This window comes from Canis lupus, chromosome 24, assembly GCF_048164855.1.
Source record: "Canis lupus baileyi chromosome 24, mCanLup2.hap1, whole genome shotgun sequence".
Lineage (NCBI taxonomy): Eukaryota > Metazoa > Chordata > Mammalia > Carnivora > Canidae > Canis > Canis lupus.
The window spans coordinates 47,898,092-47,924,497 of NC_132861.1; the positions used below are offsets into that span (position 1 = coordinate 47,898,092).

General features: G+C 57.4%; 1 protein-coding gene across 5 annotated transcripts in view; it reads left to right on the forward strand.

Moving 5' to 3' along the window:
- SH3BP4 (SH3 domain binding protein 4) overlaps positions 1–26,406 on the forward strand; it is an 83,424-nt gene that overhangs the window by 23,918 nt on the left and 33,100 nt on the right. For all 5 annotated transcript variants that reach the window (XM_072796778.1, XM_072796775.1, XM_072796779.1 and 2 more), the window contains exon 2: positions 12,623–12,698. The gene's annotated coding sequence lies outside the window, so the exon portion shown is untranslated. The remainder of the gene's footprint in view (positions 1–12,622; positions 12,699–26,406) is intronic.

The following is a 26,406-nucleotide window of genomic DNA, read 5'->3' on the forward strand; positions in this document are numbered from 1 at the left end:
TTATTTATTTATAGAGATTGAGAAGCAGACTCCCCACTGAGCAGCCAGCCAGCCAGCCCCGGGGCTCGATCTCAGAACCTGGAGATCATGACCCGAGCCGAAGCCAGATGCTTCCCGATGGAAGGGAAAAGGCTATCTGATTTGTTTTAGTGTATGCTTTCTTCTTCTTTTATTAAGATTTTATTTATTTTTTTTTTTGAGAGAGAGAAAGAGAGAGAGATTGGAAGCAGACTCCCCACTGAGCAGCCAGCCAGCCAGCCCCAGGGCTCGATCTCAGGACCAGAGCCGAAGCCAGATGCTTAACCTGAGCCACCCAGGCGCCCCTATGCTTTCCTCTTGACTGATGGCCATAAACCCATGTTTATCAACACTCTCCATTCTTCCAAGGTGAAGGTCCTTTGTTCATGGCTTTTAACTCCTTTTCCTTATTGAACTGCAGGACTTCTTTGAATTTTATGGAAAAATGAGCCCTCCATGGCAGGCTGTCACTTGGCCACGCAGCCTTTCACGGCCCCCGAAAGTCCCATTCTGCATCCGTCCCAGGCAGATTACTTTGGAGGGTTCCAGGTGTGGCCTTGTGGTCAAGTCTTTGGGTTGCGGCTGTCCCTGTGAAATTAGGCCCACATTCACCTTAATCATTTGACCAGCCTGCCCCCCCGGGTCTCCTTCTGTGGGGCACCCCCTGGCCTGGGATTACTTTCCTGTTCTAGGAGCCAGAGAGAGAGAGAGAGAGTCAGCCCTGGGCCTGGGGCTCGAGTCCCGCCAGCAGCTCTCAACCTGCATTTTGCCCCGCGCCCTCGAGGTGATTGCTACTGCTGGAATGTGGGTCCGGGGAGACTGTGCCCTGCCTATTTAGAACAAGTGCATTTCTAGAGAATGTTAAAATTAGAAAAAGCGGCTCCATTTCCTGCCATTCAGTGGCAGTTGGCTTGTGTTTGTTTGCACAAGGATTTTTCTGGTAACAATCTGTAGTCGGTTTCTGGTGGAATGTGAGGTGAAGTCATGATTTTCGGGATGGAGGTGATCTGTTTCCATGGCGATCTTTGTGGTTGGAGAGTGACTGCTTTGTTTGTGAGTTCTTGCGGATTATGCGGCAATGGAAAAAATATTACTGAAACAACCTTTTTCTCTAGGCAGCAAGACTCGTTTTTGATTTTTATTTTTTTTAAAGTTCTTTAGTGGGAAGTTACTATCTTTGTTAGTGAGGTCCGGAAGGAGTGGACCACAGTGGGCTTGGCTGCTGATCGCCCCTCCTCCTCCCTGGGAGGGCACCCCCCACCTCCCTGGAGGTGCACAGCCTGGGGTGACCACCCCTGTAGATCCTTCCACCCCCTCACAGTGCTAGGTTTAGCAAACAAAAATGCACGGCATCCAGGTGTATTTGACTGGGACACATTTATACAAATTAAAGTATTCGTCATGGTTCAAAATTCAAATTTAACTGGGCGTCCTGTATTTTCTTTGGCAACATCCCCCCAGCCTCCCCAGCCCCCCCCCAGCCCTCTATCCTTTGCAGCCTCAGTCTGAGTTTCTCTCGGTGCCTGGCCGTCTCTCCCAGGTGAGGAGGGGGCATCGCCTGCTCTTGGCTGCCTGACTTGTGGCACCTGGGGACACACCTGTGGCTTCCCCAGTTTTGTTCCGTTCTGTGCGTGGACACCCCCGGGGGCCGGCCCCAGGCTGGCTCCTGGCAGCACCGAGGTGGGGCTCACAGCCCGCCCTGCGGCAGGTACGGCAGGTAACTGCTGAGTGGGGGCTTGGTTTATTGGTCTGTCCAAGGGAAGGCCCAGGAGCAGGACACTGGAGAGATGTAGCATCATCTTCTCTGGAGAGCCTAAGTGCCCATCAGAGACTCACCCCCCGGAACTGGAAGGAGCTCACCTGTGCTTAAATGGCCTGGAAGTGCCAGCCTCTAAGTAGGGGCGGCGGGGGGGGGGGGGGGTTGTTGCCAAGAGCCCAAGTCACAGGCTTTGTGAGAGGGGTGGGTAGGAGCTGGACCTTGAGTCCTTTTTGCAGGGGCAGGCGGGTACCAAGGAGGCATTCCCTATAGGGGGAAGCAGGTGTGTGTGCAGGAGTTTTAGGGTCCAGGTGGCTGACGGGTTGGTGAAGGGAATTGGCAGTGGGTACTAAGGAGGGAGAGCCTTGAAATGCTTGAAATGGCTCGGGGAAGCCAGGCCCCAGATGGGCAGGTGGCAGGGCAAGCAGGGCACCTTGTGTTCATGAGCCAGGGGAAGCAGGTGAGTCAAGGGAAGCGGGGGACCCAGGGGAAGTAGGGGAGGCAGTGGGAGGGTAGGTTTGATGGAAGAACAGGGCAGCTGGGACCCCCTGGGAGTTGACACTTTGCTCCAAAATAAAACTGCAGGTCTCAGGTACCCTGGGGGACTTTCTTTTACGTTCAGGGGACAGGTACTAGTTAGTAATGGAGCATCTTACTCTGGGCTAGGTGCAGGCCTGGGGCTGGGGACAGCGAGACTGGCGGGTCCCTGCCCCCCAGCACGAGCAGGTCAACCTGTTACAGTGTCGTCTGAGCACCTGCTGTGTTCCAGGTGAACAGGATGGAGTCCCTGCCTTCACGGAGCATTTCTTTCTAGTAGAAGGGAAAGGAAATTAAACCATCCTCGGAGAATGTGAGGAGTGAGAAGTGAGGTCAGCTGAGGGATTGGGGGGTGAAAAGCTGGTTTGGATGCAGTATGTGCTAATCTGAATAATCCCAGATATTCCCACCCTAATCCTAGAACCTATGCATGTTACTTTATACGGAAAAAGGACTTTGCAGATATGATTAGTTTAAGGAGAGATTACCCTGGATTATTCTACATATAATGTAATGACAAGTGTCATTTTAAGAGAGAGGCAAAGGTGCCCTGACCTCAGGGAAGGCCTTGTGATGAGGGAGATGGATCAGGATGGAGGAGGGGCCACAGGCCGGGGCCACTAAAAGCCAAAAACGGGGAAATGGATTCTCTCGCTAGAGCCTCCAGATGGAACCAGACCTCCTGGTACCTGGACTCTAGGACTGGCTGCCAGACTGAAAGAGAATGAGTTGGTGTTTTGGGCCACCAAGGTCTCTTGAAGGGTCGAGGAAGTGACATTTGAGCAGAGGCCCGAGTGCAGGGGACTGGAGGTCGTAGCTCCTGGTGCTTTCACAGGCGGGGGTGGGCGTCCCTGCTGACACGTGGCCTGGGACCTGAGCCGGGTTCCAGGCCCGACCTGGGCTCAGGAACTCCGTGGGAGTCACGAGCTCTCACGGCTTTGGTCTTCAGTCTGGACGTGAGCCTCAACGAATGTATTTATTTTTAACGTGAAATGTCAGTTGGAGCGTGAATACCATTTGCTATTCTCCAGTTTAGCGGAGTGTAAATGTATCTGATTATTTTTGAGAGAGAGAGAGTGCGTGCGAGTGAGCAGGGGGCCGGAGAGGGAGAGAGAGGATCTTAAGCAGGCTCCACGCCAAGGGCGAAGCCGGACACGGGCTCCATCTCCCAACCCTGAGGTCATGACCTGAGCCGAAATCAAGGGTGGGATGCTCAACCAACTGAGCCACCCAGACATCCAGTGTATCTTATTAATGGAACAGAATATTTCCTTGGCTTTCTAAATTGGGAATATCTAACACTATAGAATAGCCATCTGTTCTGGTTTGGCCCTGAATGCAGAGCCTGAGGTAAGGATTTGGGGACTGGTATTGAGAGGTGGGGGAGTGAGGGTTGGTCCTTGGAAGCAGGAGCAGGGTGGGGGCGAGGGCAGGAGATGAGGAGGAAGAAGGCAAATGCATGGTGACTTTCTGAGCTCAGGACCACTGTGGTCCTGGGAGCCATGTGGATATGCTGTGGTCGTCCCTCTGGAGGACGGGAGGCTGGGGCCCTGACCCCAGGGCCGCCCTGGGGAGTGTGTTCCGACAGGCAGAGTGAGGATGGGGGCCTGCACCTGCCCATTTGGAGAGCAGCTTGATGGCCCAGCGAGGGGACAATTGAGTCAATGCGGTGCTGCCTTCGTGAAGGCCAGGCTCGGTGACTGGTCCCGGGGAATGAGGACGGCCACTGTGTCAGCCCATCCAGCAGGAGCTGAGACAGCCGGCAGGGTCTGGCTTTAATGACTGTCGGCCACCAGTGTGGCAGGTGAGCGTTCGGGCACATGTGGCACTCAAGGCGCACGGACACCCCGGGCCGCTCACCCGCCGAGGGCCTCCTGTCCCGTGCAGACCTCGAGACCTGCGGGGTGGCGCCTGCCCCACCAAGAGTCCTGGCACCGCGAGCATTTTCCCTCTTGGCGCCTGCTTTCTCCTCCTTCCAGTTCCAGAAGGCAGGAGCCCAGTGTCTTGCCGCCTTGCTGTCCCTCTGTGCTTTACGGGGAGCAGAGGCCCGGTGGGGAGGCCGCAGCCTGGCTCTCGCTGACCTCCTGTCGCCTGAACCCAACGAGCAGCGGCCACGGAAGCTGTGCTGAGAGGCCTGTTCACCTCTCATGCTTCGTTTTTGGTGGTTGATGACCAAAGGGAGCCTGAGTCGATATCCAGATCCAGAGCAGCCCCTCGGAGGGACGGATCGTGCCGAGCGTGCCGCTGCACGTGCTTGGCTGGAGACGAGAGACGCAGACGGAACCTGCCTTTGCGGCCCCGATAGTGCCCCCTGCACCGCTCTGTTCCGCCCAGGACCCGGCGCCACACGTTCGCCCCGCAGCGGGGACCCAAAGGGACGTGACCCCCTTGACCCCGTGCCCTTGGCCGGCCTTGCTGGCGGTGGGGGGGCGGTCACCCAACGCTGTGGCCGTCCCGGGAACCTTTCCCCAGGTGCGCACCGCTCTGAGAGTGGCTTTCTCGAACCCGCAGGGGTTTGGTGACTTTTATTCACTTTTTGCAAGATTGCATTTTTTTTTTAAAAAAGCCTCGTTTAAAAAGTAGGATATTCCCTGAGGTTGGGGACTCCTTCGAATTTCCGGATAACATTGTGCTTATCTCAACAAAGAGATTTAGAAACTGCAGATTCATTTTGGATGAAGAGTTTAAAAAAATACAGAATGGTCCCCTTTTTTTACTTTATTCAGGTCTTGGGCTTCAGAAAGTGTTTGTTCCAGCGATTCCATCCCTGACCCAGTTTCTGTATGTGCTTTGTGGGTCTGGCTCGTTCTGGGAGGCTGGGGGGGGGGGGCGGTGACGCAGGGGGGGGAGTGGTCAGCGATGCGAAGTCAGATTAACACATCAGGAATCATTTCATGCTCTTAGAACGTTCTGTATCCTCCCTTTGCTCTACTGCTGGGTTTTCTTTTTAAAGATTTTATTTATTCATGAGAGACACAGAGAGAGAGGCAGACAGAGGCAGAGGGAGAAGCAGGCTCCCTGCGGGGAGAGCCCGACGCGGGACTCGATCCCAGGTCTCCAGGATCACGCCCTGGGCCGAAGGCGGTGCTAAACCGCGGGGCCACCGGGGCTGCCCTGACAGCTGGGTTTTCTAAACCTCAAATGTCACCACCTTCCAGCAGGGAGGCTGGCGGGGGGCGGGGAGGGGCACCCCCCACATACCCCCTTTACAAAGCTGACTAGGGAGGGGGCTTTCGAGGGCTGGAGTTTGGGATCAGTTGGAAAAGCCCACTGGGGGTTGGGGGGTGCAGGGTCTTCCAGCCACATTTCTCCCTCTCTTGCCTTTTAAACTGTTGCCCAGGTGACAGGCTGCCAGGGTGAAGATTTGACCCCAGGTAGGAGAACCCAAGAGTTCACACGGCTGGTGGCCCTGCCAGTGGGGAGGGCAGAGGTGGCCGTGGGGCTCTGGGCAAAGGCCCCCCAGCACTCAGGCCCAGGCCCTGTGGTCCCCCCTCCGTGACCCCAATGAGGAAAGAGGGCAAGACTTCGCGGTGGGCCCAGCTGTCACACAGAGCCGGGACTCGAGTCCCCGTCCTAACCGGCTCTGAGCCTTCAACACACCACGTCGTCCTAAACATCTTCAGGCTTGTCGGCATTTGTGGGGTGGCTCTTGACTCTGCACCCTCTCCCCAGGACTCGCACCAGGGCAGGGTGACTTCCTCCTGCTTTAAAAGCCTTTGAAACCCTGAGGAGGTTTTATAATTTATGTCTCGGAGGAAGGAAAGAAGGAAGAAGGGTGATGTTGGAGCCCAGTGTGGCGTCTTAGGGGCTCACTCCGGGACATCTGGTCTTGCTGCAGCCTGCTGTGGGGTCTCTGTTCACCTTGCATCGGTCACTGGTGCTGGGCCGCCACCATGCCCGGCGACCCCCGGCTCTCCACTTCCTGACCTCAGGCCGGTGGCCGAGAGGGTCCGGTCTCAGTTGTCTCCTCAATACGTTCTTGACCATCACGCATCGTACAGTGGTTCTCAGAGTGTGTGGGCCAGGGACCAGCAGCATCGCCGTCACCCGGGAGCCAGCGAGAGGATCAGGGTTTTAGTAGGAGAACCACCCCCTGATGCCCATGCTAGCAGTTAGGTTCTCAACCTTTTATTCATTCCCTGAGTGTTTTGTGTTTTCTACTTGAAACCAAGGCCCAGATTCAATTTGGGTCACTCAGCCAAGGCCGTCGAGCTTGCAAAGGGCAGAGTGACCTGTGCACCCGCCGAAGTCCTCCATTTACCTGGCTGCCTCCTGCCGTGCAGCTCGCTCCCACACGCAGCTTCCTGACTGGGGTCATCTCCTGTTTATTCGGGAGATGTTATAGGATCAAAATAAAAGGGTTATAGGGTCAGAATCAAAGCCCCAGGTGCCGCCCGTGGGCAGCTCTCTCCTTCACTGTCTGGACGCTGGACTTGAACTTCCAGCCCCACTGGGGAGGCCCAGGATTAGAGCCGGGTCAGATGGCCCACATCCTTAAGTGACCACCTGCTAGTTGGAAAAGTTAGTCAAAGCCTGGAAAAATAATGTTCCTGTGTTTTGCTTAGTTTTTTAAGATTTTATTTACTTAATAATTTTAGAAAGAGAGAGTGTGGGAATGGGGGGAGCAGAGGGAGAGGGAGAAGCAGACTCCGCGCCGAGCGTGGAGCCTGACCCGGGGCTCAATCCGATGACCCTGAGATCATGAGCCGAGCTGAAATCAAGAGTCAGATGATCAACCGACTGAGACACCCAGAGGCCCTAAAACTTTGCTTTAAAAAAAAAAAAAATGCCAAAACCCATGTCTGTGACTCTTTGGTTGGGTGGAAGTCTTTTCTGAGTGTTTGAGAGCAGCGTCTGGCTTGAACCACAGCACGTCCTTCTGATTTCTACCTTAAAGTCAAGTAACAGCACAAAGATGCTGATGAGGCCGTCCGTGTTCAGGGTCTTAAAAAATTTCCCGCAATAGTGCGATGTTGTCCAGTGTGGCGGCCCATTTTTAAGCGATTCTCCTCAATCGAGACTCTGCAAAACCCCCCGGTTGGTGGCTGGGGAAGCTGCTCTTGCCTCCTATGTGACCACTTGTTCCTGTGTTAATTAAATACATAAAGAGTTCCGTATACGTAAATACCTAGATACATAAAAAAGAGTTCTGGAACAGGGCCCACTGGCTGCGACCAAAGGGGTCAGAAACCCAGAGGAGGAGCAGCCGCGTCTGGCCGCAGGTGTGGGAGGGAGTCCGCGTGCCCAAGACAGGCAGGTGGCACCGAGTCCCTCTGTCACACACACAGGCGAACAGAAGCCTCCCCCTGGGCTAAGGGCAGCCAGGAAGGCCGGCCAGCCGCACGCAGTGAGTAAAATCACCGGCTTATTCTGCATCAGGCACCCCACGGAACCCACAGACGGGGAGGGCACGTATATAAACCACCGTGGGTGTCCGCGTGTCCGTCTCAATAAACCCTTTTCCCCTTGAGCTTCATTATCAACAAAGGTGTGATACAGGAGAGGGGAAAGGATATTCCTGACCGCATACGTAGTCTGTAAAATTCAAGATGTTGCGTAATTCTGGAGAAGGTAAGCGCACCAGCTCTGCGTGTGTCCGGGGTGAGAAAATGTCGCCACCTCAATCAGGTGTGATTTCAGACACTTTCCCTGAAATCTGTAATCGTCCACCACCTGCCGAAATAGGTTTGCAATTAACAGTGTTGTGTGTGTGGATTTTTGATGAACACTCCAGGTGAAGGCGATGGCCAGTCTACCAAAATATTAATTTCTTTTTTTTTTTTTTTTTAGTTTTATTAATTGGTTCTCTTAGAGTGGATTGATTTTTCTCTCGGAACAATGAAAAATGCGGGGTGAAGTCTGGGCATGAGATCCCATGAGATCAAGACTAATTAATGGTGCTCAGCTGCTCTTGGGGGTGGGGAGGGGGGCACTGCTGCCTGGGCGAGGCCAGGAGTGCGCCTCCCTTCCTGAGGGGTAGCATCTCTAGACAGCCATTGTGGGTTGACAGGCCTTGCCTCCCTGCCACCTGTCATCCTACCTGCCGTCTTGGCCGGCACGTCTGGCATTTACCCAGGCACCTGTGGCTACGTGCCCACTTCCCCGTGCCCCGACCCTACCATGCCTGGCCCTTTGCCCCATTGCATTAAGTGGGCTGGTATAGAAATAGGGTCAGCAAACTCTGCAAAACATCGGACTGCGTATTTCCGGCCTCGTGTGCTACTCTGTACTGGACACACGTCCTATAGACAAGACGGAAACAGGTGGGCTTGGCTCTTTTCAACACAACTTGACTTACGGACACTGCGATTTGAATTTCGTATAATACTCATGCCACAAAATATTTTTAGCCCCCTGCCCCCCCCAACTCTTTAAAAATATCAAAAATTTCTTCGTTCATGGGCGCCGTGCAAAGACAGATGGCGCACCAGGTTTGGCCCTGGTAGAGACAAGAATTTACTACTTGTTCTACTTTCTACTCTTGTCCTACCCTTTTGGTGGCTTTTGGGGCAGGGGCGGGGCTGAGGGAGCCCCCTTGATCCTGCCACGGGGAGACTCTACAGATTGGCAGACACAGCGTAGGAGGGATCCTTTGGCTGATGGATCGATCCGTGCATGTCCATCGTGGTGGCTTGGATTGATCATTGAAAATTGATCTGTCATCCCCACAGCAGCCCCTGAGATGGGCGGGATCATGAGAATTCCTTTTCCCGTTTTGCAGAGAGAGTGTAATAGTTTCCTAGGGCTGCCCTAGCAGAGTGCACGCTGGGTGGCTTAAGTACCAGAGGTGTGTCGTCTCACAGGTTTGGAGGCTGGAAGTCAAAGATCGAGCGTCGGTGGGGCTGGTTCTCTCTGAGGCTCTGGGGAGCATCTGCTCCGTGTGTATCTCCTGCTCCTTGCTGGCGATCCCTGAGCCCCAATCTCTGCCTGCATCTTCACACGACATCCTTCCCCACGTGTATGTGTGCGCCTCCAGATTTCCCCCTTTTTTTTTTAATTTTTTTTTTTTTTTAGATTTCCCCCTTTGTAAAGACACCAGTCCAATAGGATCGGGGCCCACCCTAAGGACCTCATTTTAATTCCATTACCTCAGGAAAGACCCCACTTCCTCACGTTCTGGGGTCCTGGGGGCTAGGGCAGGACTCTGACACTTTGTAACTGGGGATCTGGAAAGCCCGGCTGAGTGTCTTGTTGGTCGCTGTCCTGGAGCAGGAAAGTAGGACAAAGCTGTCACCGCTGTCTTCGTATGAATATAGTTACCTGTCTAAATGTCGGGAGCCTCTCCTTAGGATTTATGCACCCAGACTTCCAGGCCTCCTCAAGTAGGGTAAACCCTCCAGAGCTGTGCCTTCAGCTGAGACTATAAGCTGTTAAAACAGCTGGTGACAGATGCGCAGGGGACACTGGGCTGCAGGCAGAGACCTTTGTGTTCCGAGACTCCCAGAGACCACAGCATCGTGCCTTCTCCTAATTGCTCGTTGACAGCTTGGTGGTTCTTGAAGATTTCCCTTAATTTTGTCCAATGACACCACTGATGTTTCTTGAGACAAAATCAGGGAGTTAGGCATCTTCCAGACTTTGGGACTTGATGCCAACCTTAATGTACTGAGCCTACATTAAGTCCTGTGGTTTCTTCTGGGGGCCTTGGGGACTGGGGAGCCCACACCGGTGTATGGCCGCTCGCTGGGGACGACAGTGCTTGGCCAAAAGAACACATCTGCTCTCTTCTCAGGGAAGCTGGTCTTTGTACAGTTTTTGGAGATGTGGACCATGGAACTAGGAGGTTGGAGAGGGGCCAGCGGGTTCTGTCCACCTAATCCACCCACCCTGGACCTCACCGGTGGGACCATTCACAGCCAGACCCCCTGTCCTCCCTGTACTTGCAACACTGAATTACCAAAGGGTTCGGGCTGTGCATGCATGTGTGTGTGTGTGTGTACGTACCTGCCCAAAGTCCAGCATGGCCATGTCTAAGCTTGTTGGGCAACATTGGGTCATCCCATATTAGGTATGAGGTAGGAATTGACCCAGTCACCCTCCCCACCCCAATCTGGGGAACCTGCCAGAGATTCACGTCATGAAATAAAAACTCCACCTAAATGATCCTCTGGAAGGAGCGAGTGACAAGCCCCAGAGAGCTTGCAAGGCCCTTTGCAAAAAATGCCAAGTTGACTCAGCCCTAAAGCAACAGTGATACGAGTGTTGTGCTAAGCTCTCCATAAAGGAAACCTGGCAACTTTTTGGAGTTAGGACGAGGTAGTGGTCTGCGCTTTCTCAGCAAACATCTATTTCATGCCCCGGGACATGGGTTTGGGGAGCCTGGGGTGGGGTGAGCAGCAGCAAGGGTGTAGGAGGTGCTCTTCTAGGGAACTCTGACGTCTCCAGCTCCCCCACCACCTGGCCCGGCGTGAGGGGCCCACATGGACCAGAGCAAGGGGGAGCACGCCCAGCAGAGGAGAGAGTCCCACCACCCCAGCCGACATTCGGGTGGGGGTGGGACGGGGGAAGGAGGCACCCTAGTTTCACAGAGGCTGGTGTTGTGACTTGGGAAGAGTGACTTTTTACAATCAAAAAACCAAAAAAAAAGAAGTGCGGGCCACACTCCCCGCAGAACAGATTAGAAAGAGTAGGGAGATGATCCAGAGAGGCAGCAGCCCCCGCCAGCCCGCTTCTGAGGGGCCACGTCTGCAACACTGTCACCGCCTCCTGCCCCTTTGCAGCCCATTTCCCCCTCTGTACCCGTGATGAGGGCCCTAGGCGACAGCAGCCTCCGGATCACCGGGAGCACCCCGACGGCTGTCCCGGAGTCCCCGAGTCCCCGAGAGACGCGCCCAAGATCGCGCGCCCGTGGACCGCGGCCTCTTGTTTCCTGCGCCTCGAACATCCGGTCTCCGGCCCGCATTTTTCTGTCTCCTTTGGGATCTGAGTCTTTTGTCGTGTTTGCGTCTATCTTGTCACGCTGTTGCCTTGTTCCTGCCTTGTTCCTGCTCGGTTGACTTCGATGCAGCTTTTGGCCTCTGCCGGTTGGCGCCGTGCGCGTCTCGGAGCCGCTTCCGGGCCGCGTTTTCTCTTTGCTTCGGGATGATGGCCATCCCGACCTCATGCCTTTCTGTGCATCTGGAGTTCGTTTTACTGTTGAGACCCCAGGTGGGGGCTGCGGGGTGGGGTGCAGGGGGGGTCAGTGTCCTGAAAACCAGCCAGCGGCCCTGGCGTCCCAGGGACTGATGCTTCACGGTGCTCCTTCCCATCGCATGTGAAGTATTCACGCGGAGGAGGGTCTGTGGTCTGTACGGGGCTGTGTGTCCCCTGGGAGGGGAGAGGGGCAGGGGGCGGGAGTGTCGCAGGCCAGCTGGCCTTGCCCTCGGGAGGGCATCCAGAGGCAGTTTCAGCCACACATTTCACGATGTGAAGGGTCCAGGATGCCCGGAAAGCCCCAGAGCCGCAGATCCTCCTGTCCACACCGGGGGCCGGGATCCAGTGGCCGAGGGGGCGGCCCGCAGTGGTGACCTTCGGTCCCCTTCCTCTCTGGTGCCATACGGACTCCTTCAGGGGTGTGGCCTCTGTAGTGTCACGTTCCTTAAGTGGGACCTGAACCCCCTCCTGAGTCATGGCGTGTGGTGTGCGAGGAGGAAGCCCCACTGCTGGCGGGAGACTGGAATGTGTGTCTGGGGGTTTAGCTGATAAGATTGTTCTGTTGAACTAAGACTGCTGGTCTCTGCAGCAGAGGTAACAGCAAGTGAGGGAAGACAGACTTGGGGGAAAAATTAGTAAAAAAAAAAGCTTTAGGGGCAGGCTGGGCTGCCCAGGGAGCTGACTGTGACACTGGTCTTTGCGTGAGACGCTTATTGGGGTGCGTGCTTGGGGCCAGCGCCCCTGGAACGCCTGGGCAGGCCTCTGAGACCCGCAGGAGCTCCGGATCTAACCCTAACCCCGAAGGCCCATGGCTCTGAAGGCCCATGGCTCTGCACGTTATCAGCGGGGGTGGGGTGGGGTGGGGAGGGTGGCCTGCCTGGGGAGGGAGTGGGGGAAGGGTTTGGGGAAGGGAGAGACGAGCTGGGGACTGACATCCAGACGGGTCTCCAGGGGGCGGTCTCCAGGGGGCGGTTGCAGAACCGGGCCCTTCTGCAGGCCTCGCTCCAGCAGCTGGGATGGGAGGCGCATCTGGGGCCGCATCACAGCACCCAGGTCCCCACCTTACTGTGACAACGCGGCTCGGGGCGCGGTTCACTCTAGACGTGGGAGCGGGGAGGCACCCACGTGAGGTGTTGCTGACCGAGGCTCTGAAGCCTATGTTCCCCTTTCTTCTTGCAGCCTCTGCCTTCTGTGGACGGGAGGCCGGGTCCTGGGACTTGCGCTCTGACGTCAGGAAGCCGGTGGCCTGTCATAGGTAAGCCAGGCGGGCTGGGTGTTGGCTTGAGTAGCTGCCCTCAGCCTGCTGCATGGGGACCGCTGTGTCGTGGCCGATGTGCACAGACCCGAGTGGGGAGATGGACCCCGTGTGCCTGCACAGTGGCTCAGAAGGGAGGAGTCCCTTCCAGAAGCTTCTTGGCCTCTTAGTGCACTGCAAACCTCTCCCTCATGGCTCTGTCTTCATATCCTCATCAGCTCTCAAATGTCCCCAACTTGGAAAGGTCAGATGGCACCAGTGACTTCCCTTTCTGGTGCCACCAATGGAACACTCTGGCTCTACCCAGAAACCAGACGGGCAGCTTGTTCTGAGCCCCAACCGCCATGGGGCAGAGCCCAGGTTGGCTGTCCCTTTTGTGTTTGCACAAAGGAGTTATTCTTACAACCCAAGGGGTTACGAGCTCCCGAACAATGGCCACCAGTGACGAGGTGCAGGTTGACCGAGCTCCCTGCCACTGCGGCCACGGCTCACCCACCCCGGGCCCCTGGGAGGACTTCCGTCCCGTCTGTCCCGGGAACACAGCAGCAGAACAGGCTTTCTGCAGCGGCCCCGAAGAGTGAATGGTGTCCTTATAGGATGTTCTCGCGGATTTTCTTGGATGTTCCCCACCCCCCTTTTATGATTGAAGGGCAGTTGACATACGTTCCGTTGGTTTCGGGTGTTCAACCTAGTGACGGAACAAGTCTGTACGTGGCCCCGTGGCCCGGACTTCCCCCACAGGTGAGATCGTAGCAGCTCTTGATTCTTATTCTGACCCCCTTGGTCAGCAATAGAACCCTCACCTCAGTGGGGTCGTCTACACAGCCTTCCTGGGTTGAAAAGCCACGCACATGCATCCTCACTGGGTGAAAGGATCAGATAAAATTAAATGGATCCTCTGCACACACTGGGTAGAGGAGGGGCAGTTCACGGGGAACAGCTCAGTTACCCCTTCCTTCCCCATCATGTGTGAGTAATAACAGCCCTTCAAATAAAGTGAGCAGGGCTTGGATTGTTCCAGGCTTCTCTTTAAGTCTCCTGCATCCTCTGTTCCCCTTGACAGATGACTGGGATCCTTCTTCTTCCCCTCCCCACCTTTTCTAGCAGTCTCATTGTTTTCTGGGATCTGCATGTGCTTTAGGACGGAATGTTTGGGATGCCTGCGCCTCTGGCCCTGGGGGCTTTCCATATAGTGATGTGAGGAATTCAGGAGCTCCCTGGTCCCGGGTCACTCCTCCCTGCCCTGCACTGAGGTCTCAGGACTTAAAATACTTCTGTCCTTGCCTTATAAGTACAGCCCCTTGCCCTGAAGGCAAACCCAGCCGAAAGGCATCCAAATTCCTCGCATTCTTTTGGCCTGGCACCGGCAGGAGTGCCAGGGTTTCTGAGATCCACCAGCAGATCGGCGCCTTGGTTCCTTTTCTCCAGATAAACTTGATCAACACCAGGGGGTTGTACAACATGACTCGCTGCCCGACCCCCATGTGGTCTCCCCACTGGGTCTGGATTTAGGGCACAGCTTGGCAATGCAGGCCACCCCGTCCCGAGTCAGGCCTGGAGGAGGTTGATGGGGGCGTCAGCCTGGGACACATCGCCTGCTCCAGCAGTAACCTGAGCGGTATTTATGTGGCTGGTTTTTTCTGGCACTGAACCAGGGTTCCCGGGGTGGCAAGATGCCTGGAAAGAGGAAGAGGTTGGTGGGACAGGGCCTCCTCTCTGGAGATGAGCCCGAGTCGTGCCCATTGTCTCCATCCCCATGTAAAGGGCTCCCAGGAGCCGGGCAGGGGCGGGGTCCACCCTTTCTTGTTTGGGGGTAGCAGATGTGCCGTCAGGCTGAAATCTTAGGGACATAGACATGTGTCCTCCAGTGCTTAAAGAAATCGTCCACTGACTGTGGCAGAAAAAGAGATCTCGTCTCGACACATGTGACATGTGGCCAGTTTTTGTGCCCCCCGCCCCCCGCCCCGGCCCGACCAAGAACATAAATGCACTTTTCTCTGTGCATCCTTAATAGTCAAGATCTGATTTATCTCAAGTTCACTGTGAAGTGGGTGAGGCTTCCCAGGGTTTCAACGTGTGCGTCCCGAGTTGTGCTCATGCCTGATTTTGTGATTTGCATGTACTTCCAGCAAATTCTGGGTTAGAGCATCCACGTTAGTGACCTCCTTGTTACCACCACCAGAAATAGTTTATTAAAACACCTGAAAATAAGTAAATAATAAAAAAATAAAAGAACACCGGCTTTAAGGCCACTGCTAAAAAAATTAAAAACAGACCACGTGAGGCAGCTGGAAGGAGCCCTGAGTCTTCCTCTTGGCTTGAAGACCAGTGCGAGTGACTGGGTGAGCGGCAAATACCAGCGCTCGGGCCTGCAGCTCCTCGGGGGGTGTGCCAGCCAAGGCCACAGCCCGGGTCCTCCTCCCTAGGGGAGGCCGAGGCTCCTTCCCACAGTTTTGCCACCGCCGGGGGAGGAAGCTTCTGTCCTGCCCATTTCACAGAGAAGAGGTGAGGCTCCAGGGAGCACCTCATTCAAGTTCAGGGCGTTATTTCTAAGTAGAGTCATTGGGAAGTAGAGACTCCCCGTCCTGGAGCCCACTTGGATGCCCAAAGCCACCACCTCTGCTGGTTTCCCACTTTTCAGCACCCCAGAAGGATACCCTGTACCCGTGAAGCAATTATTCCCATGGCCCCTGCGCCCATCCCCCAGGCAACTACGAAGCGGTGACTTTTGAGGATGGAACTGGACCCCGGGCTGTACGAGGGGAGATCCTGCTTGCGGATGTCCTCGATGCAGGGCAGCTCAGTCCAGCATACCTCACGGCTTGACCCCCAGGCCTGCTTGCACCGTCACTGGCCAGGTGACCCAGAGGTTCCGAGTCTGCACCTGCTGAGGCCTGCGTGGACGCCCCCGGGGGCAAGGTCTGACCTCACATCGTCCCAGGGTCACCCAGTAGCCGGCAGAGGGCAGCCCCCCAGCCAGGCGTCGAACCTGAGACGTTGCTCGGCCTCTTTCAAAACCTCTGCCTGAAAATATCTGCCATCAGCGCCACCTCATTAAGCGGCGAGTGCAGTTGACTGTGAGCGAGGTCACGGGGCAGCTACGTGGAGCCTGGGGAACGCGGACAGGTGACAAGGCCCGGCTCGCCCGGGCGCTGAGCTGCCCTGGCCACGGGGGCTGCGTTCTCGGAGGCCCCGTGTGTCAGCCTCATCCCCTGTCCCCCCCATCCCCCCCATGTGTTAGCCTCATCCCCCTTGTCCCCCTCCCCCGTCCTGCCCACCCCCCCACCCCCCTGCCTGCCCTCCTCAGACGCAAGCAGGGAGGGCTTGGGGACAGATGAGAAATTTTTGACATACTTGAGGGTTTGGAGATAAAAGTGTGAGTGAAGGGAGCCTCCACCATTGTTTATTTCAAGCGCCTCCCAGCCTCTTGCTGAAACCGGCTCCGTCTACAAAGAGCTCCCGGGGTCTAATCAGAAAACCCCAATTTGCCTATCTCTCCGGCTGGATCTTTCCCGGTTATTTCATTATTTAACGCCGATGGGGCGTTGGGAAGGGCAGAGCGATTGTATTTTATTCTTGGGTCAGAAAAGTGTGCAAAGAGCTTAGCCCTTTGGTCTTTTCTAAGTGTGGACGAATTTTGAGTCCATGGGCGTATTTTGCATAAATTAATTTCCCTGGGCCTCAGTTTCCTTGTCTGTAAAAACGGCACCCGTGTCTAGAAAGTTCTTAAAGATCCATAGGAATTAAATAGGCTCTCGGATCTCGCTCAAGAGAAAGAGAAGTGATTGGAAGGATCCAGACTGAGCACAGCAGGTCCCAGAGGACCTGAGAGCCAGGTTTTTATTTTATTCTATTTATTTTTTATTTTTTTTTAAAGATTTCATTCATGAGAGACACTGAAAGAGAGGCAGAGACACAGGCAGAGGGAGAAGCAGGCTCCCTGGGGGAGCCTGATGCGGGACTCCATCCTGGGACCCCGGGGTCACACCCTGAACCGAAGGCAGACGCTCAACCGCTGAGCCACCCAGGCGTCCAGAGAACCAGGATTTGAGCAGTGCAGCTGCTTTTCAAGAATTGCATGTCCCTGTCTCCTCCTCCACCCCCCCCACACACACACCTATGCACCTGGCCCAGGAATGGCTGCAGTCCTTTGTGGGACTTGCCCCCCCTCACCCCCTCACCCCCTCACCCCTGCCACAGCTGAAAGTTCACTTTTGCATTTCCTGGGCTTCCAGCACTCAGAGGCGGCTGGGGCCAGGTAACCCTTTTGAGCCCCATCCTCTGGGGTTGGGTCAGCAGGTGGGCTGTGGATTGGCTCCCCTGGAGGGGTGTCCATTGCTGATCTAGGGCTGCGGGGGTGTCCTGGAGCCAGGCCGTGACAGCTGATGGTACTGCCTGGTACTCCGGGGCACCAAGCTGGTGACCTGCATTCATCCTCACCTGGGCTTGTGTGCAGCTTCCTTCCCTCCCCTCCTCCCTCCGCCCCTCCTTCCTTGGGAATTTGGTACCTCCCCATCATTTTGGGCAGGCCATTTAGCATCTCTGGAAATTCCTTCTCTTGTGTCTTGATCGAGGGCCCCCTGAGCATCAGCATCAGTCCTCTGAACATGTGGGTGATGTGGTCAGGGGGACGGCCCTCCGCTGACGTTTCGGTTCGTGCCATATGCCAAGCACCCTGCCTTCCCCACCTCACGCCGTCCTGGGGGGTCCCAAAGGTCAGAAGACGGATTAACAGGCCCCGCTGGCCAGAGTGAATAACTTGGGGCCCCTCTTTCCAAGAGGTGAGCAGCTGCCTGCGAGATGGCTGCGTGGAGGGACCAGCCTGCGTCTTCCCGGCGCACTCCGGCCGTGTTTTGTAGGCTGCCAGGCTGAGAAGCTCCCACTTGTGATGCACCCAGAACCCCGTTTCCATTCTATCAAGAGGCAAAGCTTTGCACTGGGCAGAAGGAGAAGCCGAGACTTAAAAAGCCAGCATGTGTCCAAGCTCAGCGTCTTCCCAAGGTCACAGCATCTTCCCAAGGTCACAGCGTTTTTCCAAGGTCACAGCGTCTTCCCATCACAACCTGGCCATCATCTGTCCCTGAAGGTCAGGGGGCTGCCCCCTCGGCTGTCCACCCCGGTGAGGGCCTGCCGTGCTCCGCACCTTTGTGGTGTGCTTGTCGCCCTGGCTGCTTGTGAACAGGGAGCCCGCACCCCCACCCCCATCCACCCCTGGGCCACCCTGGACTCTGCTCGGTAAACACAACTTGATCCTTTTTCCTTTTGTCCTTGTCGTCCCCATAAATACTATTTACCGTCCCTCTTCCCCGTAGGAGCTGGAATGTGCAGCCCTCTCTCTGCCTTCGGTTGTCGGCGAAATTAATGGTCATTGATTGATGCCTTAGGTTGGCCGGGGTGTCCTCGGGTCGTGTCCACCCTCTGTGTGGTGCCTTGTCCTGCCAAATGTCATTTTTTTTTTTTTTTTTTTTTTGTCAAGAACGAGCAGGTGTAGTTACCCAGGAGCCCGGGGCCTCCTAGCAAGGTCCTCTTGGAGGGTCCCAGCAGAACGTCACAGGTGCAGGTGGTTTTCTGCAAAGAAAATGTAGCTCTTACTGCATCTCTCAGAGTATCTGCACCCTCCCAGGAGGCCGTAGCTCCTGACTGCGAAGAAGGCCCGAGACAGGCTTGCAGATAAGTGGGCAGTAAGAGCAGCGGGGTAGGGCCCAGCGGGGGCACCGAATGTCCCCCGGGGGTGCAGTGCTCAGCTGAAACCCACGTAGAACTGGACAGGAACCAGTTAAATCTCTTCTTTCCATGTCCTTCTCATAGATTCTTTGGCTTTTTGTGAAACCCAGAGGTCGTTTGCCCATTGACAGAATGAGGGAGCCTTGGCTTCTGGAAACTTTTTAGATATTAGTTGAGCTTGGGCTTACTCGGAACAACACCTGCACGCCCAAGGCGCTCCACGGGTGGTCAGTGGGAACCCAGCACCCAGGCCAAGGCCCGGCGTCCACGTTACCTAACAGGCCGTCCCCGGGGCCTCCCGAGTTGTTCAGGCCACACGGTGTTGAGGTCTCGAAGCCTCGAAGCGGCGTAGTTCATGAAGCCGCTTTCAAAGGAGGCTGGCTTTTTAACGGAGGGTGCCTGAGGTTCTGGGGCCCGGGTCAGATCCCGGAGAGAAATGTCCTCGCGCAGCGTTTGAAGAGCTCCTCTCCGTAGCTTCGTGTTCTGTCTAAATTTGGCGCAGCGCTTTACAGTTTGCAAGCGCTCTCGGGAGATTTGTCCTTGATCTTTTCGGGGAGAGGTGGGGCAAGCCTGCCTTTCGTTGCTAACTTCATGGCTCAGGGGAGGGAGCTTGGGGCCTCGGAGAAGCCGAAGAGTGATCAAAGCCAGGTCAGACAAAGTTCTGACCCCAGCACCCCCACGTGGGGGCCCCCAGCAGGCCATCTGGGGTCGGATGGTGCCGGGTTGAACAGGGTTCTAGAATCATCCATCAGTAGAAGTGACCCAAGCGTAGCAGAGTCCACTGGCGCCTGGTTGGACCTGACAGAGATGTTGCTCACCAGGCTCCACCTGCCTTGGATCCCTTGACCTCAGAGGGATTCGCCAACCCACGTACTCGTCGCGGGCAGGTGTGGGTAGAGGTCACCAGGAATCCGTCCGCCCAGTTGGGATGCCAGGTTATGGTGGAAACTCCTCTGGGTACCACACGTGAGCAGGTGTCAGGGTGAATGTGAACGAGCGTGGGGGTGGCCCGGCCCGTGGCGGGCAGCAGGAGCCAGCAGCACCCCGACTTGGCAGCTCCCCGGTGAGCCCAGGCCAGCGGGACCCCGACAGTGTCTCCCGGCCCAGGCCTGGCCCGCAGGTGCTGGCTCAGGCCGGGCTGAGATCCTACAGACCCAGATTCCGGCTGCCTGCCGGGAGGCACACAGTGAGCGGTGAGCGCACCCCGGGGGTGCACACGGGGGTGGGCGGGGGGATGCAGCAGCTGGGTGTCGCTTTAGAGGGTTGGACAAGGACCCTCTTGGGGGAGAACCTGTCAGAGTGCCTCACAGCCGTGCGGCCCCCACCAGCCGGCCCTAGGTGGTGCCTCAGTTTGTTCCTCCGTAAAATGGGAACGAGAAGCTGCAGTTGCATGCAGGTGGCGCCTTCACGGTTATGCTTGTGCTCACACGCTGTGCACAAGTGCGCCGGTGGCTCGGGCCCAACCCGCAGGGACGGTGACCCGGGCTGGAGCCGGAAGGCGTTGAGCGTCTGCATCCAGGGGTCTCCAGGGCCGGTGCACCCTGTCCTCCCTCGGCTTGCCTGGGGTAGCGCCCAGTCTGTTCTGGTTTTGCTTAGGGAGCTGGAGTTGGGTCTTTAGAGCCCTAAAAAGTGCCCAGGGTGGTCCCACCCTGACCCTCCCCTGGGTGCCCTGCTGCAGCAGGAGCGCCTGCCCGGGGCTCTCGGTCCCTGCCTCTGACCAGTACTGCCTCCTTCCTCCTCACCCATCCCTCCCTCCCCCTCCCCCTTCCTCCCTCCCCCTCCCCCTTCCTCCCTCCTCCTCCTCACCCATCCCTCCCTCCTCCTCGCCCATCCCTCCCTCCTCCTCACCCATCCCTCCCTCCTCCTCCTCACCCATCCCTCCTGCTCACAGCTTCTTCCATCGGCTTCTTCCATCGCCCCCTCTTCCTCTGACTCCTCCTCTCCTTTCCCTGACTGCACATAGGTCCCTTTGGTCCTCTAGGGGTTCACTCCTGCTTGTACCTGAAGTACAGCGTGTACCAGCTTTTTAGTGAAGGTGTCTCTTCCGACTGCTCAGTGTGCCCCGTAACACAGCGCGTTAGCCCAGCCGGGATTCCGATGGGCACAATTTAAAGTGTCCCCGAGTCCGTGATATTTAGCAGATTCACGACGTTGTGCAACCACCACCACCTCTATCTGGTTCCAGAACATTTTATCCAAAAAAATGAGACCTGTGGGCAGTCCCTCGATGCCCCTCCGTGCCCCCGGCCGCCGTGACCCCTGCGCTGCCCTCCGGGGTGGCCCGTCCTGGAACCCTGCCTTGTGTGGCTTCTGTGACGGTCGTCTCCCACTTACCGTGATGTTCTCAGGGGTCACATGTGGCGTGGGTCAGAATCTCCTCCTCCCTATGGAGAGGACGACTCCGTTGTGTGGCTAGACCACGTGGCGCTGGCCGCTCCTCCGTTCCCGGACGCTGGACCGTGTCTGCCTCTTGGCGACAACCCACCGGATGTTGCTGTTCTAACTAAATTCTACGAGCCGTCTTCTCTGGTCTCCCGGTTCTCGGGGGGCCCCCTGGCTTTGGGCTCCAGCTCCCCCCAGTCCCCAGTATTTATTAAACCTCCAAGAGCCAGGATGGACCCAGTTGCGTCTTTATTAACGTTCCCTCAGATGATGCTGATCGGAGCCCACCGGCCCCTCTGGCTGGACTCTTGAGTGACAGCTCAGCCTGTCCCCACCCAGTGAGACGCCAGGGCCGGCCCAGAACCCTGCGCTCCGCAGACCCTACTGCCCGACCTGGCCGTCCGCTGCCGTTGTCGGCTGCCTGTGTCCACGCGTGTCCTGACTCCACCTCTTGGAGGACCAGAGAGAAGCAGCAGGTGTGGACCGAACCCTTGCTGACAACCAGGTTTTGCAGGTTTAACACAATCTCACTGGCCGAACAGGAAGGGAGAAGGGGGAGCCAGGGCCTGTTGGCTTTCGGAACGATGTGCCACTCGGGGTCCCCGAGTGTCTGAGCACTTAGCTTCCGGTGAGCAGCCGCACTCGGCATCCTAGGGGTGCATCCCGGTGTCTGGGGGCTTTGCCCCCTGGGTGGGCGGGGAGCAGGCAAGGCCCCTGCAGCCATCCAGCTCTCCCCAGCCTGGCTCCAGGCACCGATCCCATCCCGGGCTGGCCCGAGCGGGGAGGCGAGAATGCTGCCCGCCCTGGACTGGGCGGCGCTGGGCAGGTGACGGAGGTACAGACGGAAACGGGACAGCAGGTAGCCCACGTGGCCCTGGACTTGGCCTCCTTTGTCTTGTCCTGCTTCGTGCCAGCAGCGATTTTTCCTCCTCTTCTCTTTCCTCTCTTCTTCTCTCCCCTCCCCTCCCCTCCTCTCCCCTCCTCTCTTCTCCTCTCCTCCCCCCTCCCCTCTGCTCCCCTCCCCTCCCCTCCTCTCCCCTCTTCTCCCCCCTCTCCCCTTCTTCTCCCCTCCTCTCCCCTCCCCTCCCCCCTCCCTTCCCTCCCCTCCTCTCCCCTCCTCTCCTCCCCCCTCCCCTCTGCTCCCCTCCCCTCCCCTCCCCTCCCCTCCTCTCCCCTCTTCTCCCCCCTCTCCCCTTCTTCTCCCCTCTGCTCCCCTCCTCTCCCCTCCCCTCCCCTCCCCCCTCCCCTCCCCTCCTTTCCCCTCCTCTCCTCCCCCTCCCCTCTGCTCCCCTCCCCTCCCCTCCTCTCCCCTCTTCTCCCCCCTCTCCCCTTCTTCTCCCCTCTGCTCCCCTCCTCTCCCCTCCCCTCCCCCTCCCCTCCCCTCCTCTCCCCTCCTCTCCTCCCCCTCCCCTCTGCTCCCCTCCTCTCCCCTCCTCTCCTCCCCCTCCCCTCTGCTCCCCTCCCCTCCCCTCTTCTCCCCTCCCCTCCCCCTCCCCTCTCCCCTCCTCTCTCCTCCCCCCTCCCTTCCTCTCCCCTCCTCTCCCCCCCTTCTCCCCTCCTCTCCCCTCCTCTCCCCTCCTCTCTCCTCCTCTCCCCCCTCTTCTCCCCTCCTCTCCCCTCCTCTCTCCTCCTCTCTCCTCCCCTCCCCCCTCCCCCATCCCCTCCCCTGCCGTCCCATCCTCTCCTCTCCTCTCCTCCTTTGGAGATGCTGTGTCCACAGAAATCTCGGAAGGGCTCCTTGCTGCTCTAGGCAGTATCCTGACATTCTCAGGTTTGGGTAAAGAATAGATCAATCAGAAATCTGCGGAGCAGCATTTCTATGGGAAATGACGTGTATTCCTTTTCATTTTTAATGGATTTTTAAGTGTGATACAGAAAGGAACCTGTGGGATGAAGGCAGCCAGTCCTGTAGGATCCTCAGGACCAGTGGTCTCTGTTTCCGAGCTCACCTCACTCTGCTTTGCCCCCTGGGGCTGTCAGCCTGGATTCCTGCTCAGCCAGTGCACAGACCTCCGAGGATGGGTGGGCCGGTCTGTGCTGCCCGAGGCGTCCAGGGCCACCTCTCCATCCTGCGCCTGTGCCCAGGGGCCCAGAGAAAGGGCAGAGACGGAAGTAGTGGGGGAGGGCTCTGGGCAGGTGCAGTGTCGGCGGCAAGTGGCCTGTGTGCTATCAAGGTGAAGGCGAAGGCTCGGGGTACCACGCACACCTGCGTGACCTGGGACGAGTTCCTTGTCCGAATCAGTTTCATCATCTCTACTCATCGAACCTGCTTGGGAAATTTAAATTAGTTGTTAAAGCACTGGGCACAGGGCCTGACCGGAGATACAGCCCTCCTAGTTAGAGCTGACGTGAGCTCTGCTTTTCTGGGCAACGGGGTGAAGCCATACCTAAGAAATCAGGTTGGGGCGGCCAGGCGAGGGTGGAGGTCCAGCTGAGACGTGGGGATGCCTGAAGGAAGGCCAGAGGCAGGGCAAGGAGGGGGAGCTGGCCGGGGAGCAGGTGCAGTCCAGAGCAGCAGCCAGTGAAGTATGGCCCTGGGACGGGGTACACCAAACCCTGCGTGCACCCTGGTATCGTAAAGGTTTGGGGACCCAGCCGTGCCCACTTGCTCAGTGTCTGTGCTGTCTTGGCCTTTCAAGGCGCAGCTGAGCCCACCAAGCTTGGAAACCTCACCACCCGGCCCTTGCTGGCGGTGCTGGCACGAGGACACACGGCAGGGCCCGGAGACATGACCGGTGGTCGCAGCTGGGCTCGGGGCTGCTGTGGGCATCCAGGGGCAGAGGCCGCGATGCTGCCAGCCGGCCCACGATCCGCGGAGCAGCCTCGCCGCAAAAATGGCCAGGCCCCAAGTGGCCGTGGTGCCGAGCTTGAGAAACCCTGCTTTCCAGAAACAGTTTTCTGTTCCAACTGGGGAATCGGCTGGTTTGGAGGGAGGAGGAGTCTAGGATGGGTGATTTCTGGGCGGTGCCCATTGCCAGGATGGGGATGCGGGGGTGCGGGGCGGGCCCACTGGGTGGGGGGAGGTGAGGCCAGCCTGTTGCCTTGAAGGAGGGGGCTGTGGGCCGTCCTGAGTGGGCCCGGGAGGCAGCTGTCCGTGAGGGTGGCCCTGCACACATAAGGGCTGCCAGAGAGACACGAGTCTGGGCACCTGCAGAGACCAGGCAGCCCGTACCCCACGGCCTGGAGGTGGCCTGGCTGTGGCTAGCCCCCTACGGGGAATACCCCAAGCGACAAGAGCAGAAGGACAGGGGTGGACAGTGAGGACATCGGACACTCTGGGCAGGGGAGGAGGAGGTATCTGTGAAGGAAGGTGGGAGGACCAGCGATGGGGAGGCTGGGAGGCACCTGCAGGATGCACCCGAAGGGCAGCCCGGAGAGAAAGGAGAGTGGTCACGGCGTGGGGCGCGGATGGAAAGCTGCCGGGAGAGACACACGGGAAAGCACCCGTCGGGCCTGGGCTCCGCGTGGCCTTCCCTGCCAACCCCAGCGAGAACGGTGTCCGGGCCTGCAGCGGGGAGCCCGTCCCAGCCCAGGGCAGGGTGAGGGCTGCACCCCGATACAGCGCCGGCCAGTGCAGAGCCCTGTATGGTGGGGCCAGCAGTCCTGTAGGGGAGGAGGCCCCTGGGCGCTCGGGGTCGTGTCACCGTTGACGGCACAGCCTCCCTGCAGAGGGCAGAGAGGGCCGGGGAGGAGATGCCACAAGCAGCAGCTGGATGTCCCGGCATGAGCCACGATAAGCAAAACAGAGGACAGAGACTTCCAGACGGTGCCCTTTCTACTCAGGAGTGGTTTCTTTCTGCACCCGATCCTCTTTCTTAGCCTCTGCATTGAGTAAACCTCCTCAGGTACTTCTTATTTATAGACGGAGGCCAAAGAAGAGCTGCCCCCAGCTGCCGTTGGCACAGGTCACGTGCTCCCCGTGCAAGGCCCCTCCTTGTGTCCCCATTGGAACTGCTGGGAGAACCAGCCGTGAATTACCGAGAGGCGGGGGCCTGGCTTCCAGAGCCTCCGGTGAACTCCTCTCCCCATAGGAAGCTGTCAGGTCAGTGGAAGTACCTGGCACAGGCTTGTACAGCGGCTCTGCGGACAGACGGAGAAGGAGTCACACGAGGTTTGCTAATTTGTGCTCGGATTAAACAAGATACATAGAAAAGGAAAAACATTTTTTAAAAAAAGAAATGAGAATAAAGGGGCACCTGGGTGGCTCAGCGGTTTAGTGCCGCCTTCGGCCCAGGGCGTGATCCTGGGGTCCTGGGATCGAGTCCCCCATCGGGCTCCCTGCAGGGAGCCTGCTTCTCCCTCTGCCTGTCTCTCTCTCTGTGTCTCTCAGAAATAAATAAGTAAAATCTTTAAGAAAAAAAATGAGAATAAAAAAATAGGAGCAGCGACCTGAGCATCCTGTTAGCTGTGCCACAGCAGCACAGTGTTGGGGATCCCGTTCTGGTCTCCAGGGGCTGGGCTGCTGTTTGCCCAGTGGGACAGGTGGAGAGGCAGCTCGTGTTCTTGGAATTGTCTAGAAATGAGCTGATCCCTCTGGTCCTTGTGCTCAGCTCACACCGGCCTCGGGAGGAGGGCATGTGGGCTCCCGCCGTGGGCCCTGGAACCCCCGGCGCTGCCTCTCGGGAGCTGGACCAGTTGCTTAGCTTCTCTGAACCTCAGTTTCTCGACTGTACAGTGGAGACAGTAGTCGTCTGTCTGAGGAACGCGTACACGGAAAGCCCCTAGGAGAGTGCCTGACACACGCGCAGGGTCCGACGTGTGTGTGCCGCTTCCCAGGGCCGTGGAACGGTGACCAAGGACTGCACGGCCTAAAACAACAGAAATCAACTCTCCCAGCCTGGAAGCTGCGGGGCCGCCGTCCCAGGGAAGAACCCATCCTTGCCTCGTCCACGTTTTTCCCCCCAGTCTTCCCGATCGGCGGCCGGGGGCTGTGTCTCTTCATTTGGCTTCCCTGTGTGTGTCCGGGTCTCTACATCCAGATTTCCCTCCTGGGCTTGGATCTAGGGCCCACCCTAATCCAGAAAAACCTCATTTTAACTTGCCGACATCTGCCAAGAGCCTGTTTCCACATGTCAAGTTCACGGACATTGGGAGTCCAGCCGGATTTAGTGCATCTTTCCGGGGGAGACCGCCCGGCTGCCGACGGTGGCTGTGGGTGTGCTGTCGCCTGCTTCTGCTGTAGCTCACGTCCTTGACCTCAGCATTTCTGTGAGCTGGCTCGGAGCAGGAAGGGTCTGGCCTCTCGCTGTGCATTTGCAGCTGCTGCCCTGGAACGTGGCAGGTCTCCGTACCTACACGGTTGACTTAGGGAAGACTCCCCCTCCCAGAACCTCCGTTGTTTCCAGAACAACAGTCTGTGCCGGACAGACCTCAGGCAGGCTGTGAACATAAGTCTGGCTTTGAAAGGGCGAACACGGCATTTACGTCAACGTGGGTGGAACTGGAGGGTATTGCACGCCGAGCGAAATGAGTCCGAGAAGGACCGTTATGAGGGGAAGCTCCATGGGAAGTCATCAGAGAGGGAGACAAACCATGAGAGACTCTTAGCTCTAGAAAGAAACGGAGGGTCACTCGAGGGGAGGTGGGTGGGAGACGGGGTCAC